The sequence below is a fragment of the Protopterus annectens genome, chromosome 7.part1 (assembly GCF_019279795.1).
Source record: "Protopterus annectens isolate FY-2018-M chromosome 7.part1, PAN1.0, whole genome shotgun sequence".
Classification (NCBI taxonomy): domain Eukaryota; kingdom Metazoa; phylum Chordata; order Ceratodontiformes; family Protopteridae; genus Protopterus; species Protopterus annectens.
In genome coordinates this window covers 152274780-152294502 of record NC_056740.1, presented here as the reverse complement: position 1 = coordinate 152294502, position 19723 = coordinate 152274780, and the positions used below count along the sequence as shown (strand labels likewise).

Below are 19723 nucleotides of genomic sequence, written 5' to 3'. Positions count from 1 at the left end.
TACTTCATTTCAGCTTTATTTTTCACTCTCTCCATAGATGAATGGTATTGAATGCTTGTATTACATGGTCAGTGCAGCATAACCACATAGTTGCTCTAGTCAGTTTTTATCTGTAACAAGTCCTGCAAATGGACTATAGTGATCAGTGTACTACCCCTAAACTAAAATAAATAAGTGGCTATAATGTGATGAACAGCAATAAAAGGCTGTTCAAGGACAAGTCCTTATGGAACTACATCTGTTCAAAAGGAGTGAAAGGTGACAATTTAGGAAGGAGACAGAGGGAGGGATATTGAACTGGGCAAAAACAAGACAACACAAATCTAGCGTTATGGTAGGTACATAACTTATCTGATGCTTTCTGTTTTTGTGTGATTTAACCTTTGAGACAGATTCTCAAGCTACCAAAAATATCTGGGTAGCGTCACGGAAAGATGTTCTAAGAATGCTGGAGAAAGAATGTACAGGATTTGGACTTGTACACCCAGCTTACAGAGTGATATAAAACTATGATCAGTAGACCAAGTAGCTGCACAAATCTCATCAATAGGAACTCTGCTTACAAAGGTGGTAGAAGTAGCTATTGCCATTGTAGAAATGAGCCTTTGGTTTGTTAGTTAACAGTAGTCCAAGCATCTTGTACACAAATGTTATACATTTTGGTAGCCATCTAGGAAAAAATGGCTTTTGATATACTTTGGCCAATTTTCGCTTTAGAAAAAACAAGAAAAAGCTCATAAGATTTTCTAAAATCTCTAAGTAAGTAAAACCTGAGCTGTCTATGAGCATCTAGTAAATGTAGAGTATAATCTCCCTTGTCAGAGAATTTTTTTGAAAAAAACATTGGCAGTTTCATTTCAGATGTCACCTTTGGAAGAAAACTGGTATTTGTTCTCAGGGGCACCCCGTATTTTGGAAGACCATGAATGGAGGTTTACAGGACAATGCTTGCAATTCTTGAAATGCACCTTGCAGAAGTAACAGCCACAAAAAAAAGCATTTCTCGTTAAACATTTTAAATCCACTGTGGCTGCAGACGCAAAAGGAGCTTGTGTTACTGCCTGAAGAAGGATAGTAATATCCCACAGAAGAACCGGATCCCTAATAGGTTGTCTCAACAGGAAGGTTCCCTTCAGAAAAATGTTTGAATCCTTTAGGGAAAAAACTGGGGGGGTATGAGTCTGCCCAATGTGGAAATTGGAAATGGCTGCTTAACTGTAGCTTAATGGTTGAAAAACTGGATCCATTTTGGAAAAGATCTGACAAAAAGTCCAGAATAGACTGAACATGTGCTGAAAATGGATGTAGCTCCCTTGGAGGAAGCTCAAATGGTAAACCTTTTCTATTTGCTAAGATAAACCTTTCTAGTATATCACTTTTTGTGAGCCTGATAAAATGTGGACAAACAGAGAGGAAAGTCTGGCATCTCTGGCCATGGTTAGAATTGGAGGAACCATGTGGTTACCTTCAGGGTCGATCTGGGTCAGACTGCCCAGATGGGTGACTCAAGAGTTTTGGATAATGCTCCACTGTCCACAGTAGGTGTACTAAATGAGGCCAGAAGGAGGAGAACCAAACTTGCTGGAGCCAAAAGGAGGCAATAAGTACATTTTGTGGCCTTCCAACATCTGGCTTTCTGAATATGTTTTATCAGTGGTATAGGGAAAAGGCATACAGGACACTAGGGGGTGGCAATTGGGGACTAGAACATCACTCCGTGATTGACCCTGTGAATAGGCCAGGGTGAAGTAACTGCTGCATTTATTTACAATGCAAAAGGATCACAACAAAGTTGGCCCATTGACTGAAGATTTGTGTAGCCACTGTCTGAGGGACCACTAGTGAGGCAGAAGAGTGGATGTGCTCATCTTGCCTACTAGAACATTGGAAGTCTCAGGAATGTGCTTTGCTATGAGAAATTGATGGGAAGACATCGCCCACTGCCACACACTCATAGCTTCCCAACAAAGTGGATACTAGCGGGTTCCCCCTTGCTTGTTGATATGCCACACTACTGCCAATTTGTCCATCTAGATGGCAATTGCTTCCTCAGAGAGGGAGTCCTGACAAGCCTGAAATGCAAGGAGGACTGCCATCCTCTCTAAGACATTGATAAGAAAGTTGGACTGTATTCTCTTTGAAATTCCCCACCCTACCACGTAAGGGAAGTGTCTGTGGTTACTGTAACCATTGGGGATGGTGGGGAGAACAGTCAGGCATCTAAAAACCACTGGAGAGGTCAACCACCAACTGATGAGTCATGCAAATTGATGTGAGATGACTCTGAAGTGAGTGAGGTATCTGGCATCATTGAACAGACAGGATCCACTGAAGAACTCATGCAATATTTTGCTAGTGGGAATTAGCGTGATCATAGAGGCCATTAAACCTAGCAGTCTGAGAATAAGTCTTGCAAGAGGAGATGGATGGTGAAGAACCTTAATGGCTACCTGATAGAATGATGATACCCTGGAATTTGGAAGCTTGGCTATTTGACATATCGTATCCAGGTGATATCCAATAAACTCTATATGTTGTGTAGGTGCCAACTGACTCTGTCTGGTTGACTGTAATACCCAGGGCAAGTTGGAGCAAAAAGTCCCTTTGTTGGACAAGCTGATACCTGGTTGGAGCAGTAAAGAGCTAGTCATCTAAATATGGGAATGCCCAGAACCACTGCAGTCTGAGATATGCTATTACCACTATCACGGATTTGGTAAACATGGTGATACCTAAGGGTAGTGCCCTGAACTGGAAGTGATTGGCTCCCACCTGATGGCAATGGTAATCCATCACCCCTTTTCTACCTTTATATTTAATTGTTTTTTAACTTATCATTTGTTAACTAGGTTAGTCCCATGAAACTAGTAGCCTCGCTTCAGGGTCATATTTTATACTACTAGGGGAAATTTGGACAGGACATCAGGGAACTTCCCCTACTCATCATTGTTGAGTGGCACTTACTATTTCTATTCCAGGCACAGAGGCAGCCCAGAGAAACAGGGAAGCAGATGGAGAGAGAGAGAGGGAAATGATGGGGTGGTGAAAGAAATGAGAGAGAAAGCAAATATCGAGATTGAAGAATGTGTGCAGGTTTCTGAGGAAATGTTTCAGAGAACCTGTTTGATAGAGATGAGTCAGCAAATGATGTATAATTACAACCCTCCAGTTAAGAGGGTTGTCGGATCATTTACTTACAGAAATGGTTGTGAAGAGTGAGCCAGAAATTAAGGAGAGATGTTCCCTGGGACATTATGGAGAAAATACAAAAGGAGGCTGCAGATGATCCCGAAGAATAGTAGTGAGATAGAAAAGAAAACCTATGCAGAGAAAGGAAAAGAAGAGTAAAGTGGGCTAGCAGAAAAGTCAAGGAAAATGAAAAAAAATTGAAGGTACATGGTAAGGATTCAAAATAAAGACTACAAAGAAATGGACAGGTATGAAGTGTGGGACAATTTAATAGCTCCTTTTGGGTATAAAGGCACATGAGAGAACAGGATTTATTCTTAACATAGACATCTGTGACCATATATTTGAGACTGTTTATTTGAATGGAAAATTTTCTTGGGGAATATGAAAAAAGAAAGACTGTAACCCATGGAATCTGTGTGATAAAAGCATTTAACAGGGAAACAAAAAAGGTTTGTGTACAATTTTGAACAGAGGTAGACAGAATTTGAAAGGACCTTTGAAAGTTTTATGTAAAGAAGTACTGGACATTGCAAACCTTTTAATGATAATAGGAAGAGAAAAAAAATTTATTTTATTTTACATTTGTTGACCGGGAAAGTCCGACTGGATACATGTCCATTTTCAGCGGAGGCCCGGGGAGAAAAGCTCCACAGTGACAATAATATAATGCATAGATATAGTAGATCGAGGTAAAAAATAGACAATGCATAGAACTATGGTACAAAACAAAACAAAACAAATACGTTTCCTATACTAGAATAATGCTATAGAGGAGATTTAGTACAGTAAAGTACATTGATCTTAAACATTATATAGGATACATAACTATTAATACTGCTTCTGGTATACTGATACTCCATCCAGACTATCCATTTCAGTTAAGAGGAGAGAGAAAGAAGTGAGAGCGAGGGGATGAAACTAGGGAAGTTTCTATACTTGTATGAGAGAGGATTAGTCAGGACTTGAGCACTGGCAGAGCCAATTTAACTTTAGATGTTGATTTAACCTTTTTTTGAAAACAGATAGGGAGGAAGTGAAAGAAAGGCTAGTAGGGAGAGAGTTCCATATTTTGCCAATGGCATTGCTAAAAAGTGAATCCCCACCTACATTGTTTGCTTTGACTGTTTTAACTAGAAGCTTGTTAGAGGAACGCAAACTACTGAGATTGTTATAGGGTCTTATTAAGTTATTCAGGGCTGGAGTTTTGTCCGGTTGGTTCAGGATTTTAAATGCTTCCATAAGTTGGGTCTGCTGTAGGAGGTTGGTGAATTCTAACCAGCCTAATTTTCTTAGGTTGACACAATGGTGTATTCTATAGGGCATTTCCGTTGCAAATCTGGCAATTTGATTATAGCAGCGTGTTAGTTTGTTTAGTTCCGTTGTTTTGAGATTAGTGAGTATAGGGGAGGCATATAGGAGGGAAGAGAGGAGATGTGAGCGGGCCATAGTTACTTTCGCTGTTGGAGTTAGAAAAGATTTGATCCGGTATAAAGACCCAAGTTTTTTGTTAACGGTTTTGATGGTCTGATTAATATGGATATCAAATCTAAGTCTGTTATCTATGCAAACTCCTAATAGTTTGGTATAGGAGTCTGGAGAGATGACAGTCCCATTTTTGGATTGGATAGAAAATGATATAGGTGTGGACTTTTGATTGGGTTGAAAGAGTAGTAATTTGGTTTTGTTTGGATTAAGGATCAGTTTACGTCCTAATAGCCAGTTTTCTACTGTCCTAAAACATGCTTGGGTTTTGGATAATAGGTTGTCAGGATTAGTATCAGCACAGACTAATGTCGAGTCATCTGCATATTGAATGCAGGTTGCTTCAGGGATGGCTTTATACAGGTCATTTATGAAGATAGTAAACAGAAGAGGCCCCAATATGGATCCTTGGGGTACTCCTATGGGATTAGGTAGGAGGTTGGAAAGTTTAGAATGCCAAAGTACGGCTTGTTTCCTATCAGAGAGATAACCATGAAACCAATCTAGAGCTAATTTGTCTAGGTTGAGATTTTCTAATGTTTGATGTAGTAGCTGGTGGTTCACCATATCAAGGCCTTCGATAGGTCAAGAAATAGTGCTGAAGATATTTTTTTGTCATTTCGATAGTGATTGATAGTATCGGTGAAAGAAAGAAGTGCAGTGGTTGTACTATGGTGGGGTCTAAAACCGTGTTGTGTATCCGTTAGTAATTTGTTCATGGTAAGGTAGTGAAGGAGTTGTTTATGTATACATTTCTCCATGATTTTGGCCAATGGTGACAGTATAGCTATGGGCCTATAATTTGATAGTTCAGTTGATAGGCCTCCTTTATGGAGGGAATGACATGGGATACTTTCCATATAGATGGGATAGTGGATTCTGCTATGGTTCTATTGATTAGTATTGAGATAGGATATGCTATGACATCTGCTGCTATTTGCAAGTATTCAGCAGGGAGAAGGTCTGCAGAGAGAGTGGTTGGCTTAAGTTTCTTCAGTAAGGAACATATATTTGCAGTAGGGACAGGTTGGAATTTGAAGGTCGATTGTGACTTTTGTAAGTTTTCCGCTTTACTGGAGTTGGTGGATGGTAGTTGGTTAGCTAAGGATTATATAGTATCAGTAAAGAAATTGTTAAAGGAATTTGCTACGCCTTCAGGTGTTTTGTCACTTAGTGTTTTTGGGGTAGGGGTAGAGGATTTACCTGGGTGGAGTAGATTATTTAATCCTGTCCAGAATTTTTGAGGGTTGTTTTGGTGTTTATTTTGGAGTTGGCAATAGTAGTTTTTTTTATCAGATAGAGTTGCTTTTTTGGTCTCGTTTCTAAGTTGTTGAAATTTTATGCGGTCTGGGGTTGATTTTGTTGCACGCCAGGTGTTCCATGTTTTGTTTCTACTTTTTATTAGTGCTATAGTATTTTTTGTTAACCAGGGTGCAACATTTGTTTTTATTCTAATTGATCTTATTGGGGCATGAGCCTCAAGTATAGCTAGGAATGTCCTATTAAAAAGATGTACAGCCTCCTCTAGGGGGAGATGCTTAAGGGGTGCCCAGTTAAAGGATTTAAGTTCCAACAGGAATTTAATGTGGTCAAAGTGCCTCTTATTTCTGACTGGCCTATACATAGGCAGGGTGGAGTTTATTATCTTCTTTTTCATAATATAGGTATTGAGGTGGTCGCTAAGATCGTTTGGAAGGGTCCCGGCCATATATGTTTGGGGATGACTGTTGATGAGTATCCAGTCTAGGATGCTCTCTTTTTGATTATTATTACCTACTCTGGTGGGGGAAGATACTAACTGACTGAATCCCTGTAAGTTGATGTGGGTAGGGTTGACTTCTGAGGAGCATTGCTTCCAGTCTATATTGACATCTCCTAGAATAATGGTTTCTTGAGGATAGTTAATTGATATCCAGCTGAGGATATGTTCTAGGGTGTCAGAGTTATTCCCGGGGAATATAGATCACAATTAGATTAATACTTTTGTCTTTGTTAATTTGTAGTTTTAGTGCAAGTATTTCAGCATTCGAGATCTGGGGTGATTGAGGAGAGTTAATGGTGACATCCAGTGTGCTCTTATAGAGCACCGCAATGCCGCCTCCTTTTTTTGTAGTACGATCTGCTCTATATATATTATAGCTTGGTGGCATTATCTCATTGTCTTTGGTCCCTTGTTTTAGCCAGGTTTCAGTTAGACACATTATATCTGGGTGGTACATTGCTATTAGGGCATGCAAGTTATGTATCTTATTATTTATACTTCTTATGTTTAAGTGGCATATTTGAAGAGAGTTTGGTATACGTATACCAAACGTGTGATAAATATGGAGGGGAATAGGGGTGTTGTAAAATAATGAGAATGACCCAAAACATTTTTTTTGTGGAAAAGGACATTTGATAAGTAGCTGTGACAAAAGAAAATATATCTGTGATTGAAATGTTATAAATGTAACAAAACTGGACATTTATGGATGGATTGCAAAAATAAGAGTAAGGAAAAAGAGAAGAAATTTTAGAAGTAGAAATAGAAGAAAAATCAGATGAGAAAAAAAATAGAGGACGTAGAAGAATGTTCTGAAATAAGTGATGAAGATAGATCTAAACTGGGAGGTAGTAAAAAGGGGGGGAATAGTTCTATTGGTAAAATGGTAAAAGACAGAAAAATAAAATTTAAAGGGAAAGTACAAAAGGAAAAAAGAAAGGAAATGGATGAAAAAGAATATATGTAGCTGAAGATTGGGGCTTGGTATAATGGTTAAGGTGTTTCTCACAGACTCAAGGTACAGTATTTGATACTCACCTTTGGGAAAGAAATTGGTTAGGCTTAGAATGGCCTATTAAGAAAGCTAGCCCAGTAACTAGCTGTGAACTTATGAAACTATGAATCTAAGGAAAAGGGACAATAAAAAATAAAGTGCTTTCTACAAATGTGAGTAGTATTTAGAATATAGTAAGAAAAAAACATGAATTTTGGAGTGGTGTAATACATTTGAAAGTGTGATGAGACATTGGTACACAGGTGGACAGTAGTCTCTCCTTTGATAATCACATCTCCACAGTAGTCGGGAATTCCTTGTACATGGCACACCATCACAAAAGGTTTCTTATCCTGAAAAAGAGGTCATTGTTCCCTCTACCCATCACTCATTAGACCCATTATATAGAGTACAAAGCCCCTTTTGGTATGTACCTCACAAGACATCTACAGCAACTGGAAAGGCCGCAGAAATATCTCACAAAGAGGATTACTGGCCTCAAACAGATGCCCTATGCAGACTGTCTCAAAAAAACTCCATCTTTACTCCGTCACATATTCCCTACTCAGGGGTGATCTCTGCCTCGCCATACAAAGCTATGTCAAACCCAGAGCTGTTGGACATGCTCCACTTAAAGAAATCCCAATCCCTCCAAGCTACATGCTCTAGGGACCTAAACCTTGTCACCACAATACACAGAACATGCCGGAGGGATAGATTCCTGTCCCAGAGACTTCCCATACTCTGGAATAAACTACCTAGCTATGTCAAACAAAGCTCCTCATTAGCACTCTTCAAGAAAAATCTTGATTGGATGGGAAATAGGAAATTCACCCCAGGGATCACCTATGTGGCTCTGCTCGAAAGTGGCACAGGAAAATAATTTTCTTGGGTGGCAAAAGGCAGGGTACCTTTTTGGCTAGGCTTGTATAGGCCCCAGGGCCAATAGCCTAGTACATACCTATGAACCTAGATGCAATTATATTAAAAGAGACTCAATTTTTACAAATGCAAGACTGCAAACAGAGAATTATGGGGAGAAAGATAATCTGGAATTTGGGATATGATAAATGTCCAAAAATAACCATATTCTGTAGAAATACAATAAAGATATTAGATGTAACTTTAGTAAAAATGAGAATATTAATCATTGCAGATTTAAAATTGAAAGAGCAAGTATATAGTATCATAACAATGTTTGCTTATATTAATTGTAAAGAAGGGAAAAGCTTATTTCATCAGATTTTAAACTATGTAGCGATAAGCATGAATATTATAATAGGATATGTTAATTGATTTTAAGAGGCAAGCATAAAAAAGGAGATGTAAGAAAAAAATTAGCAGTTGTAAGATGTGGTAAATTAAAACTTGGGGACATAAATTCATGGACTTACAAAAGGATTATGTACAGAACTCACATTTTATTTTATGGTATCAGAAGGCTTTGTTATAGGAGAAGGAGAGGTAGTTGAAACAGGATTTTCTGATCATCTTGCAATATGGCTAGAGATAAAGGAAAACAAGGAAGGCAAAGGAATAAAAAGGATAAATGAGAAAGCATGGAATAAAAAAGGAAAGAGGTTATTAATGCAGTTATGGAAAGATCATATTACTTTGAGTACATTTATAAAAACTGTTCTTAATGGTGGATGCTATTTAAGGAAAAATATAATTTTTTGCAGTGGCAACATGATACGAGAAAAGTGCAGAAAGAAATATAAAAACAGAATTATGCACTGGGAGATTTAGAACATATTGGTAGAAAATACTTTGACAAAAAATCATAAGAAAGAAATAAAATACAAAAATTGTTATATAAGCAAATATATTTTTTACAAGGAAAAATAGTATCAAGTTACTAGAGCAGATTAGTAAAGGAAGATGGTAGTGTAATGAGAGGAACACAAATTGTAAATGGAGAAATAGAAATGTTTGTTTGTGTCTTTCGGCTTTTCCCGGTTAGGGGTCGCCACAGCGGAACTCCGGTCCACTTAATGATTGGTAGTTGATTTTTACATGCTGAGTTACCAGCCCTGACACACAACCTTCAACGAAGGTACTGTTAACTTTACTTTTCATGTTTTTTTTTTTCACTTTTTTCTTTAAACATTTCTTGTACATATTTACTATGCAACTCTTTTTTTTTACATATTTATTTCTAAATGGTGAAATAGAAATAAATATGTAAAAAAAGAGTTGCGTAGTAAATATGTACAAGAAATGTTTAAAGAAAAAAGTGAAAAAAACATGAAAAGTAAAGTTAACAGAAAAAAAAGAGATTTCTTTAAATGAGCTAGATAAAGTATTAGGACAAGTAAATATAAATTTGGCTGTAGGCCCAGAGGGAAATAAGATATGAAATGTATAACAATTTCAGGGGTTGCCAAAAATATTTTGAATGAATGCTTAAGTGAAGGTTTTATGTACAAATAATTATGTAGTGAAATATTGAAATTAATATGGAAGAAGGAAGATAAAAGACAAGTAAAAAACTGGGGGCCAATACTATTTAATGATATGTGGAAGATGGTATGTATAGTATAAAGGGGGAGGATTGTCAAGAATTATTGATCAAGAAATGGATATTATGAGCAGAAAAGAAGTAAAATTCATGATAGACCTTAATAAGGCATTTGACACAGATGGACATGAAATCTTATGTGTAATAATGCAAATATAAGTGAGAATGTTAGGAAATTGTGTGTCAGAGTATAGTAATGAAGTAAAAATAGTTGTAAACTGCTGGTTCAGCCAAGAGGTACATATGAAAAGTAGTGTAAGACAGGGATGTCCAATGAATTGTGTACTCTTTGCATTAATTATGAATGTGAGAGCATGTGAAATTACAAATTGGAGGCAGGGTATTATAACACCTGAAGGGTTTAAAATTCCAGTTCTTTTAACATATGTAGATGACATAATTGCAAAAAAAAATTTGGATAAAAGTAATTTTCATAAATGTATGTCTAGAGATGATAGGGATGGCTTTAAATAAAGAGAAGTAAAGGTTGAGATGATGTATTAACGATTTGGGATATATATTTTACAGTGAATGAAATTTCTGTTTTAGGTATAAAATTTGGGAGTAAAGATGCAAGTAGAATTCAATGGGAAAAACTATAGAAGAAATAAAACATGCCTGTTTTTTTTCTGGAGAACATAAATTTTCTGTCAAATGCTTATTTTATAAATTCTGTATTGATGTGAAAAATTGCATACTTAGCAAGTGTCTTTACATTGCCAACAGTATTTGAAAATGAATTATTGTAGATAATTGTTTTGCTTTAAAAGGGGTTCTAGATTAAGCCCCGTAAAAAGAGAGGTTTTATATGCAAGTAAAAGAGGAGGTGGTTTAGGGTTAATTAACCCAGTGGTATACTCTGCTTCAGTAAATTTGTAAAAAGTGTTAAACTGGATAAATGAAAAAGATGAGACAGATTAGTAATAAAATTGTATAAATATAAGTATGATAAATTTTGGACAGCACAGTGGTGTAGCGGTTAGCACTGTTTCCTCACAGCAAGAGGTTCTCTGGTTCAATTCTTGGCTGGGGTGCCTTGTGTGTGGCATCTGCATGTCCTCCCTGCATTCGTGTGGGTTTCCTCTGGGTGCTGTGGTTTCCTCCCACATTCGAAAGACCTGCAGTAGGTGGACTGGACACACTAAATTTGCCCTAGGCGTGAATGTGTGCCTGCGTGTGTGTGGTGCACCCCTGAGAAGTGTTGGACATCAGGCTAGCAACCCGACACAGTAAAACCCATACCTGCTATGGAAACGAGTGCTGGAGGGCGCTCATTGCCATATGTGCTAAATGCATGGGAGTGAATCCAGGATCCATGAAAGATGATACATTTTGGGTATGGTAAAAAAGAATAAGAGAGTGCATAAATGAGGAAATAAAATATTACCAAGAAAAAATATTTTTGTGGAAAATAAAAATCAATGATGTAGAAAAAGATAGGAAAGTATGGCATAATGTGATGATAAAACATTACTATTTAAAACAATGGGAAAATCTAACAGATGAAAAAATTAAAGCTATAAAAATAAGAAGCAAATGGTGTAATCAGAAGGTAGAATTTTTTTTGTTAAGATTGGTAATAGATATACTGCCAGTAAAATTAAATATGCCATATAAGAATAAAAGTGATAGAATATATTTACATTGTCAAGAAGAATAAACTATGGAACATGTGTTTTTGAAATTTATAGTTGTAAAAAAAGTTGTGGAAAACTATGTAAAGACTTGTTTGAATATAAAATAAGTGGATAAAAGAAACATGGATATGATTAAATATGGATAGCATAAGAGTAAAGTTAAATATGTTAAAAGAAGACCTAAAAAGTTACTTTGTTGTATGGGTTTTATGGAATGAAAGAATAAATAAAATTGTTTAATGATAAATGGATATTAGCAGCAATATTAAGTAATGTCAAAAGATGGTTATGGAAGAAGTGAGGGTCAAAGGGCTGAAAATTTAGTATGATTATGTAAACTGATTTGTTTATATATCTTAGTGCACTTCTAAATATGTAAATATTTTGTAAATAAAAGTTCTTTTGTATATAAATAAAAGACCCAATTTCTTTTTGATAAGTGCTGTTAGATCTTTTACATTCACCTATGCTACCACTAATTCAAGCAGATGGGGTATCAGTTTAATGTTTTATCCTAAGGAAGGCAGTGTCGGCAATTAATCTACCTGTTGTGGGAATAGAATCTACAGCCTTCTGCACTAAAGGCAAGTCTGCTAACTGTTGTGCCACTGACACAGCAACATCCTTGCAAGTATGGAATAGTCCAAAAAGAAGTGACCCTAGTGTAGAGCCCTTTAATAACCTTTGGGATACAAAAGTAAACTCTTCCTTCACCTAACTATTGTTTACTCATTCAATATCTTATGAATTGACATGTAATGTTGTTAATCATTTGTTATTCCCTTGTATGGATTTAATGGCAAATGGTTTAGCAAGGAAAGATCAAGACAAAGCAGTATTAGCTGTCAAACAGTAATTAAATTCTGCTATCTATTCATACAATGCCACAAGATTCAGAAGGCAAAATCTGCTCAATAAACACAGTACTGCTCCATATCTATCACAAGGAGGTCCCCTTGTTATTTTGATAAGCCACATACAGTATCAAAATTTGGTAGATAAAGTAATATATGCATCTGTAATCATGCTTATTTGTAAGCTAATAAAAGAACATAAATGCCTATGTTTCTCAATGGAAGAGTGTAATAAACTCATTTCAGTCAGATAGAGCCAGTTGGGAGGAAATCATAAGTATTGGGGTATTTTTAACATGAATATGAAGGATATTTATAAATTGTAGTATGATTTAGATGTAGTTTAAGGTTGATCTTAAAAACGAGTGTTTGATGGTGAAGGGAATGGCATTCCGCAGTTTAGCTATGCTTACCGAGTTGCTGGATTTTTGGGATTCTATTAACCTTTGGTCCTTTGAAAGGTTCCTTTTGGGTTTGTAAAATTTTACTGTATTGCTGATGGCTGGGTGGGGGGGGGGGTGTTGAGGGATGGTGTAGTAATTTATGTGCTATTAATTTTTTATAGTTTGTGGGCATGGTAACTCTATCCAGTTCATGTTCTGCAAGGGAACACAATGATGGATTTGGTTTTATTAATCTTATGGATTCTTGAAATACAGCTGAGGTTTTTGTGGTTGTCTGTAGAACCTCTATTTTTTGTAGTTGTGGGTTTGTGTGTATGCTGACAGGGTGGAGCTGCTGAATTTTGACTAAGTATTCTCTATGTAGTTACATCTCTTACAGATATTTAAAGTCATGTCAAAATGGAGTGTGTGGCAGTTCTTACATTGCCTACGATAGCTTACTTCTCTACATTTTGAAAGTTATAGCATGATGTACCTACATACCTAATGTAAAGTAAGGTTTTTCCTATATAAAACATCATTTAGATAGATGTGTGCTGCCAGTCAGCTAATTGTCAATATATAAACAGCTTATATCTATGCATAAATGAGTCATTACATAAAGTGCTTGTATATCTCCATTAGTGATGAGTGCCAGTAAACATAAAGAGCTTTTATGAGTGCATAAGTGATGAGTCAGTATGTAAGTAAAGTGCTTGTATATGTATGTAATTGATAAGAATCTGTATGTAGAAGTAAAGCTTGTATATGTGCATAAGTGGAGGTTCAGTAGGTGTATGATGAGTTTTGTATATCCACAAGCCAAGAGATTCAAACTTCAATAATGTGCAGGATGGAAGCCACATGCAGGAGATGTAACAGCACGATGGGACACTGGAAAGATGGAGCTCACACACACACACACACACACACACACACACACACACACACACACACACACACAAAAGACTATATATAATAGAGGAGAAGATAGTAGTGGCTGAGAGGGAGACAATGTAAAACAAACGGGTGGTGCAGTCATGCTTGGCAGTGTGCACTTGTGCAGCACATATTTGTTGGAACAGTACCATGTTACGTTTTATAGGGTAGTAATAGATGGGAGAAGACTAAAAGTACACACCATTGTGAAGCAAGCAGTGCAGGATGTATGCTGGGAATGCAGAGCAAAGTATTACAACTGTCAGAAAAGGGATACATGTAAGACCTATATTATGACATGGGCCACACAATATAACAGTAGGGGACAGAAGGAAAGTGGGCATCCTTACATATCAGGTTTTTGGTCACTTGAGGGTTTAATGTCCCCAGATACTCTGGGCTTTGAAGCTGACATCCAGGCTACATCTCCACCAGTGGATGTTAGAGGAGCTAGTAATTCATTGACCTTTAGAAGATCTACCAGTCATCCTGATTCCAGCTTGGGATATACAGATGCCCCACAGATGGCAGTACATTAATCTTTAATATGAATTTGTTAAAGTGCTTATCACAATCCAAACAAAATCAAAATATAAAACTATAAAAATCCCCATGCTAAGATAAGGTTTTTGGTCGCATACAGAGCCTCTGCCAACACCATCCTTTCAGATCTACACATCCATAGGTCCAATAGTGACAGAAACTCCCACTCTAGAGGCGTCAGAAATTATGAAGACACACAACAACCCCCTCCGTGAGCACACGTGCACACGATCATTTTTGCTTTTTAGAGCAATGTAAATACTTCATTAGTAACATTCTTATGTGGAACTTAATGTGCAATCCCCATGCTTGGTACACTTATTTGACACAGATTGTTGATGCAGCCATTTTATAATTATATATTTTTACAGTACTAATAAATCAGTCTCATTTCAAGCAATCTGTGCTTGCAGATGATTATCAATTACCTTGCCATTATTAAGCATGCAAATCCAAGTGGCACAGTCAGCTACTCTGTTCATTCTTAATCCCATCTCTGATTAAACATTGCTCATTAAAAAAAGTTACACACAAATTAAACTATTTACAGCCTAATTTTAAATTAGGAATTAATTGGTGACCATAGTGTTTTATTTATGCTCTACTACAAGTCTTAACCTGGACCAGAGGCTTCTCATATTGTTCTGGAGTATACTCTGTTAAATAGATGTACATGTTTGGTACTTTGTTCCATGCCAAGATGATCTTCCTGCTGAAATCCAAATCTTTTATAGTCCTCAGTTCCATATTTTATTTTCTGTAATAATTTTTTCTCCTCCAGTTGAGTTGTTTTTGGTTTTCTATTTTCTAGTTATGGCTTTCTTACCCACTATCAATACTGAAGATAACAACACTTTCACTTATTTTACACCAGCTCATCAAAAACATCTCTGTACTGAAGTTAAATTTTCTTCCAAGTACAAAACAGCAAATGGTACATAGAGCACCATGTTTACTCTCCAAAGTTGGAAAAAAGTTGAACCTGTTTATGTACTTCTGTAGTGAGAGACCCAACTGTAACAGCACTTTCAGAGGTATGTAACAATTGTTACACATGCAGTAAGTGCTGTTACCTTCCAGTCTCACACAAGGGTTGTTACTTTATTCTTAACTGTCCCTGAAGTACTTGGTTCATATTGTCGTTCTCTCCATAGAAGTTTACAGATGTCAGTCTGTAAGTAATTTAGTTAACCAAGGACAGAATTCAAAAACTGTCCTTATCTTTTTTTCTCTAATAATGTTTACTTACTGTCTATGAGATAGCACTCGCTAAATGCTTTACTAGCTTTATAAGACAGTAAAACACTTTACACTTTTATTTTGTGACTGGTGGTAGACAGAGATGATAAACTCCATACACTGCAAAGAGTTATGATTGGGTCTCACTGATTCTCACCAGTTGTGTTCTCAGTATGGATGCCAAGATTCACCTCTCAAGCTTCACTCCTGAGGTGAATTTTGTGGCATTCATGTCTCAAACACAGTAATATGATTACAATCAGAGACCCAGTCATAGCCCGCCCTCTGTATTATTCATGTCATTTTTGTACTGAAGCAGGTCTTTACATTCTTAGAATGTTATGCACCAAAGAAAAACTTTCTGAACCATCACTTCCCCAACATATACTTCTTATGTGTGGGAACGTTTTTAAGTCTCCTATAGATCTTGATTTAATTGTGTATCTAGGATTAAGAAATATTTCCGTTCACTTCCTAGTATTTTAATCTTTGTACTGTATTGTCTTCTCAAATCTAATATTGCCTTATATGCTGTACTTATTATTCTTTTCTGGTCTGCCATTTTTGTTTTCTCAGAAAAAACACCAAATCCGGTAAGAAGGAAATCGGACACTAGGATGAATATATTTCCATTTAATATCACGTTCTGGTACCTCAGCAATTTGCCTTCAGTGGAACAGTTTATCATGCATAAAAATCCTGTATGTATAGTCACATCAATTAACTCATTAGCCATAAATTGGTTGTAATTTCAAACAGTTAAAGTGCAAATGCATAAATATTTTCTTGAAACAGTACTAATGTATCCAAACATTTTTGATTCATACTACTAAACTAATTACTAAATATTAAATGTTAAATATTGATTATTGTATGCTGAACTAAATAAATAAATGACTACAAACAACAACATAACTGGAAATTAATACATATCAGTATTTAAATACATTAAATACAAACAAACATTCAATTTATAATGCCACCATCCAAATTCATCCCCCTAGGGTGTAAAGTGTGATAGTTAAAAATCATTCTGCATTCCAGCCTACTTAATTCAGTTTTTAAAGTTTCCTACTTGAAAATGAGGTCTAGCTAGAACACTGAAGATAAATCCACCAGTATTACCATTATGTATGGGAGGCTACAGGAAATATATTCATCCTAGTGTCTGATTTCCTTCTTACTGGATTTGGTGTTTTTTCTGATATTTGGTATCGTGAATCTTGGATTTGGTGTATTTCTGTTTTCTCCTCAGTTGTAAAATCTGTTTGTAATTTAACAAAATTACTTTCCAACCTCTGCATATCTTCCTTGAACTTCAGCATTAAACTTGCATATGAAAGTTCATAGGCGAGTAGTAGGCTAAAGGCCCTGGAGCCTATTCAAGCCTAGCCCAAGAACATACCCAGATGTCCTGTTGCCGGACATTAGTTCCCCTGTACCCCTATTGGGCAAGGCTGTTGAAATGATACCCAGGGTGAATTTCCTGTTACCCATCCCTTCATCAAGATTTTTCTTGAAGAGGGCCAATGAGGTGCTCTGCTTGACATGAATGGGGAGTTTATTCCAGAGTTTAGATAGTCTCTGGGTTAGGAGCGTGTCCCCCCAGCAGGTTCTGTTTATTGTGGTGATGAGGTTGAGGTCCTTGGGCCATGTAGTGCAGAGGGATTGAGTCTTTTTCAGATGAAGCTTGTCTAGTAACACTGGGTCTGACATGGCTTTGTATGCCAAGCAGAGATCGCCTCTAAGTAGGTGATATGAGAAGGAGTATAGCTATAGTTTTTGAGTCTGTCTGTGAAGGGCAAGTGTTTGAGTCCTAGGATCCTCTTTGTGAGATATTTCTATGGCCTCTCCAATTGTTGCAGAGTCCTAGGATCCTCTTTGTGAGGAATTTCTGTGGTGCCTCCAATTGTTGCAGGTGTCTAGTGAGGTACATGCCAAATGGGGCATTGTACTCTATAATGGGTCTAATGAGGGATGAGTAGAAAGGGATTATGACCTTCTCCTTCCTGGATGAGAAACCCTTTGTAATGAGGTGTGCCACATAGAAGGACTTTCTAACTACAGTGGCCACATGGTTGTCGGAGAGGTTGCTATCCACTTGTGTCCCTAGATCTCTTATCACACCTTGGGAGTTGAGAGGGCTACTGTCAATGTGGTAGTTCATAGGTATCATGTTTTTCCCAAAGGGGATGATGATGCACTTTTTGGCATTGAGCTTAAGACCATGGTTCCAGCACCAGTCGTCTGTGTCAGTGAGGCCTTTTTGTAGGATGTCTACTTCAGCTTGAGAGTCAATAATGGCTCCTAGTTTGCAGTCATCTGCAAACTTGATCAACAAGAGTCCTTTGGCTTTGGCCAGAACTTCAGAGAAGTATATACCAAACAGGAGAGGACCCAGGACCGATCCTTGTGGGACACCACTTGTGACTACCCGGTAGTCGAATTTGGAGTCCGCCACTTCCACTGTGTGGGTTCTGTCTGTGAGCCAGTTGGCTAACCATCTTATGCTGTAGGGGTTGATGCTTAGGTTGGTTAGTCTGTCAATGATCCCTGAGTGGGGGATAGTGTCGAACGCCTTGGCCAGATTGAGGTAGCCTGTATGGACTGCCTTGCCTTCATTGACTGCTCTGGTGACAGATTTGAAGAAGTCTATCAGGTTGAGTAGACAAGATCTGCCCTTCACAAACCCAAACTGTGAGGGATCCAGGGTTTGAAGGTTTCCTATAGCCTTATTTATGAGGTCCATAATGATGTACTCCATGACCAGGCTGATGGGGTGGTAGTTTCCTGAGTCAATAGTTGTTGTTTTACAAGTACTGTAGCTGTTATGCAAGTACTGTAGTTCTTTTTATAAGTACTGTAGCTTTTTTGTTAGTGCTATTAGCAGTTTGTGCGACTACAACGACAGCTGCAAGAGGTTCTGAGCAAGTGCTGGGTTTAGAGGTCTGATTTGAGTGCTCAGAGATGAAAGCTAACAAGATCTAAGGGAAAATTTGAAGAACAGACTTTCTGGTAATAGTTTACTCTAGTTTAGCAGCGCTGAGTGACACGCAAACACAGGTTTTTAAGTCAGAAAGTTGAAAGGGATAGAAGCAGCCCAAAACGGCCAATAAAAAAACATTCTTGAGCTGGAAACCACTCCTCTTAGTGATAGGCTGCTCAGAGCTTACCACTCCCACTGATAAGCAGAAAGACTTCCTTCTATCTCTGCAAAGTCTGGACAACTCAGAACACCAAATAATGTCCTGAAATCTAGAAATCTGAGATCCGGACTACTCTAGTTTGAGAAAAGGTGGGAAACAAGCAAGTAGATAGGATTTTTTTTTTTGTTTTTTTTTTTTGTTTCAAAAACAGAAATGCAGTATAAAAATACACTTATAAGACTCTACAAGGCTAGCTCACTTGAGTGTGAAGCCTGCATCAGTAAGTGCAGTTGAAAACAATGATTTTAAAAGTGCAGTACACACAATAAGTAGAGAACAGTTAAATTAAATAATAAAGCTTGTAAAACGTCAGTAAAGAAGTGAGCCAAAGCAAAATCATGCTCAGAAAGCAAAAAACAGGTACTTGCAATCAGGGAAAGTCTCTCTCTCTTCTTTCTGCTGCTGTAGTACTCTTGCAGGACGCCCAAACTGGATCCGCTGATGTAACCGAGCCAAAACCTGCGCAAACACTGTTTTTTTAAGTCAGAAAGTTGAAAGGGATAGAAGCAGCCCAAAACAGCCAATAAAAAATGGTTCTTGAGCTGGAAACCACTCCTCTTAGCAATAGGCTGCTCAGAAGTTGATCTCAGTTCAACAACCACAAAGCAGGAATATAAGATAAAGCAGAATAAAGCTTGCCGTCAGCTCATAGCATTACTGTTCTGTACTTTCAGGCTAATTTCTATTGCAAAATCTGCTTGCATGATGCCATTTTTGCCAAATGAGAACACCGACAACTCACACTAAGAAGTTAATTATCAGCCTTTCCTTAAGACTAGTGATCTAGACTCCTCCTAGTACAACTGCTGGTGACGGGAATAAGACAGCTCCCCATTGGCCGTATGTATTAGTAATATAATGTAGTAAACCCAGTGGAATTATACCCACACTCTCATATAAAAAAAGTCTTTGTCCCAGAAGCTTTATGAAAAAGGAAGTTGTTCAACTATTATTAGTATGGAGTCCATGGG

The 19723-nt window shown here is 37.3% G+C and overlaps 1 protein-coding gene across 4 annotated transcripts in view; it reads left to right on the top strand.

The window, feature by feature from the left end:
• The window catches only part of GRIP2 (glutamate receptor interacting protein 2), a 2580489-nt gene that overhangs the window by 1929558 nt on the left and 631208 nt on the right, over positions 1–19723 (top strand). The gene's annotated exons all lie outside the window — the stretch shown is intronic.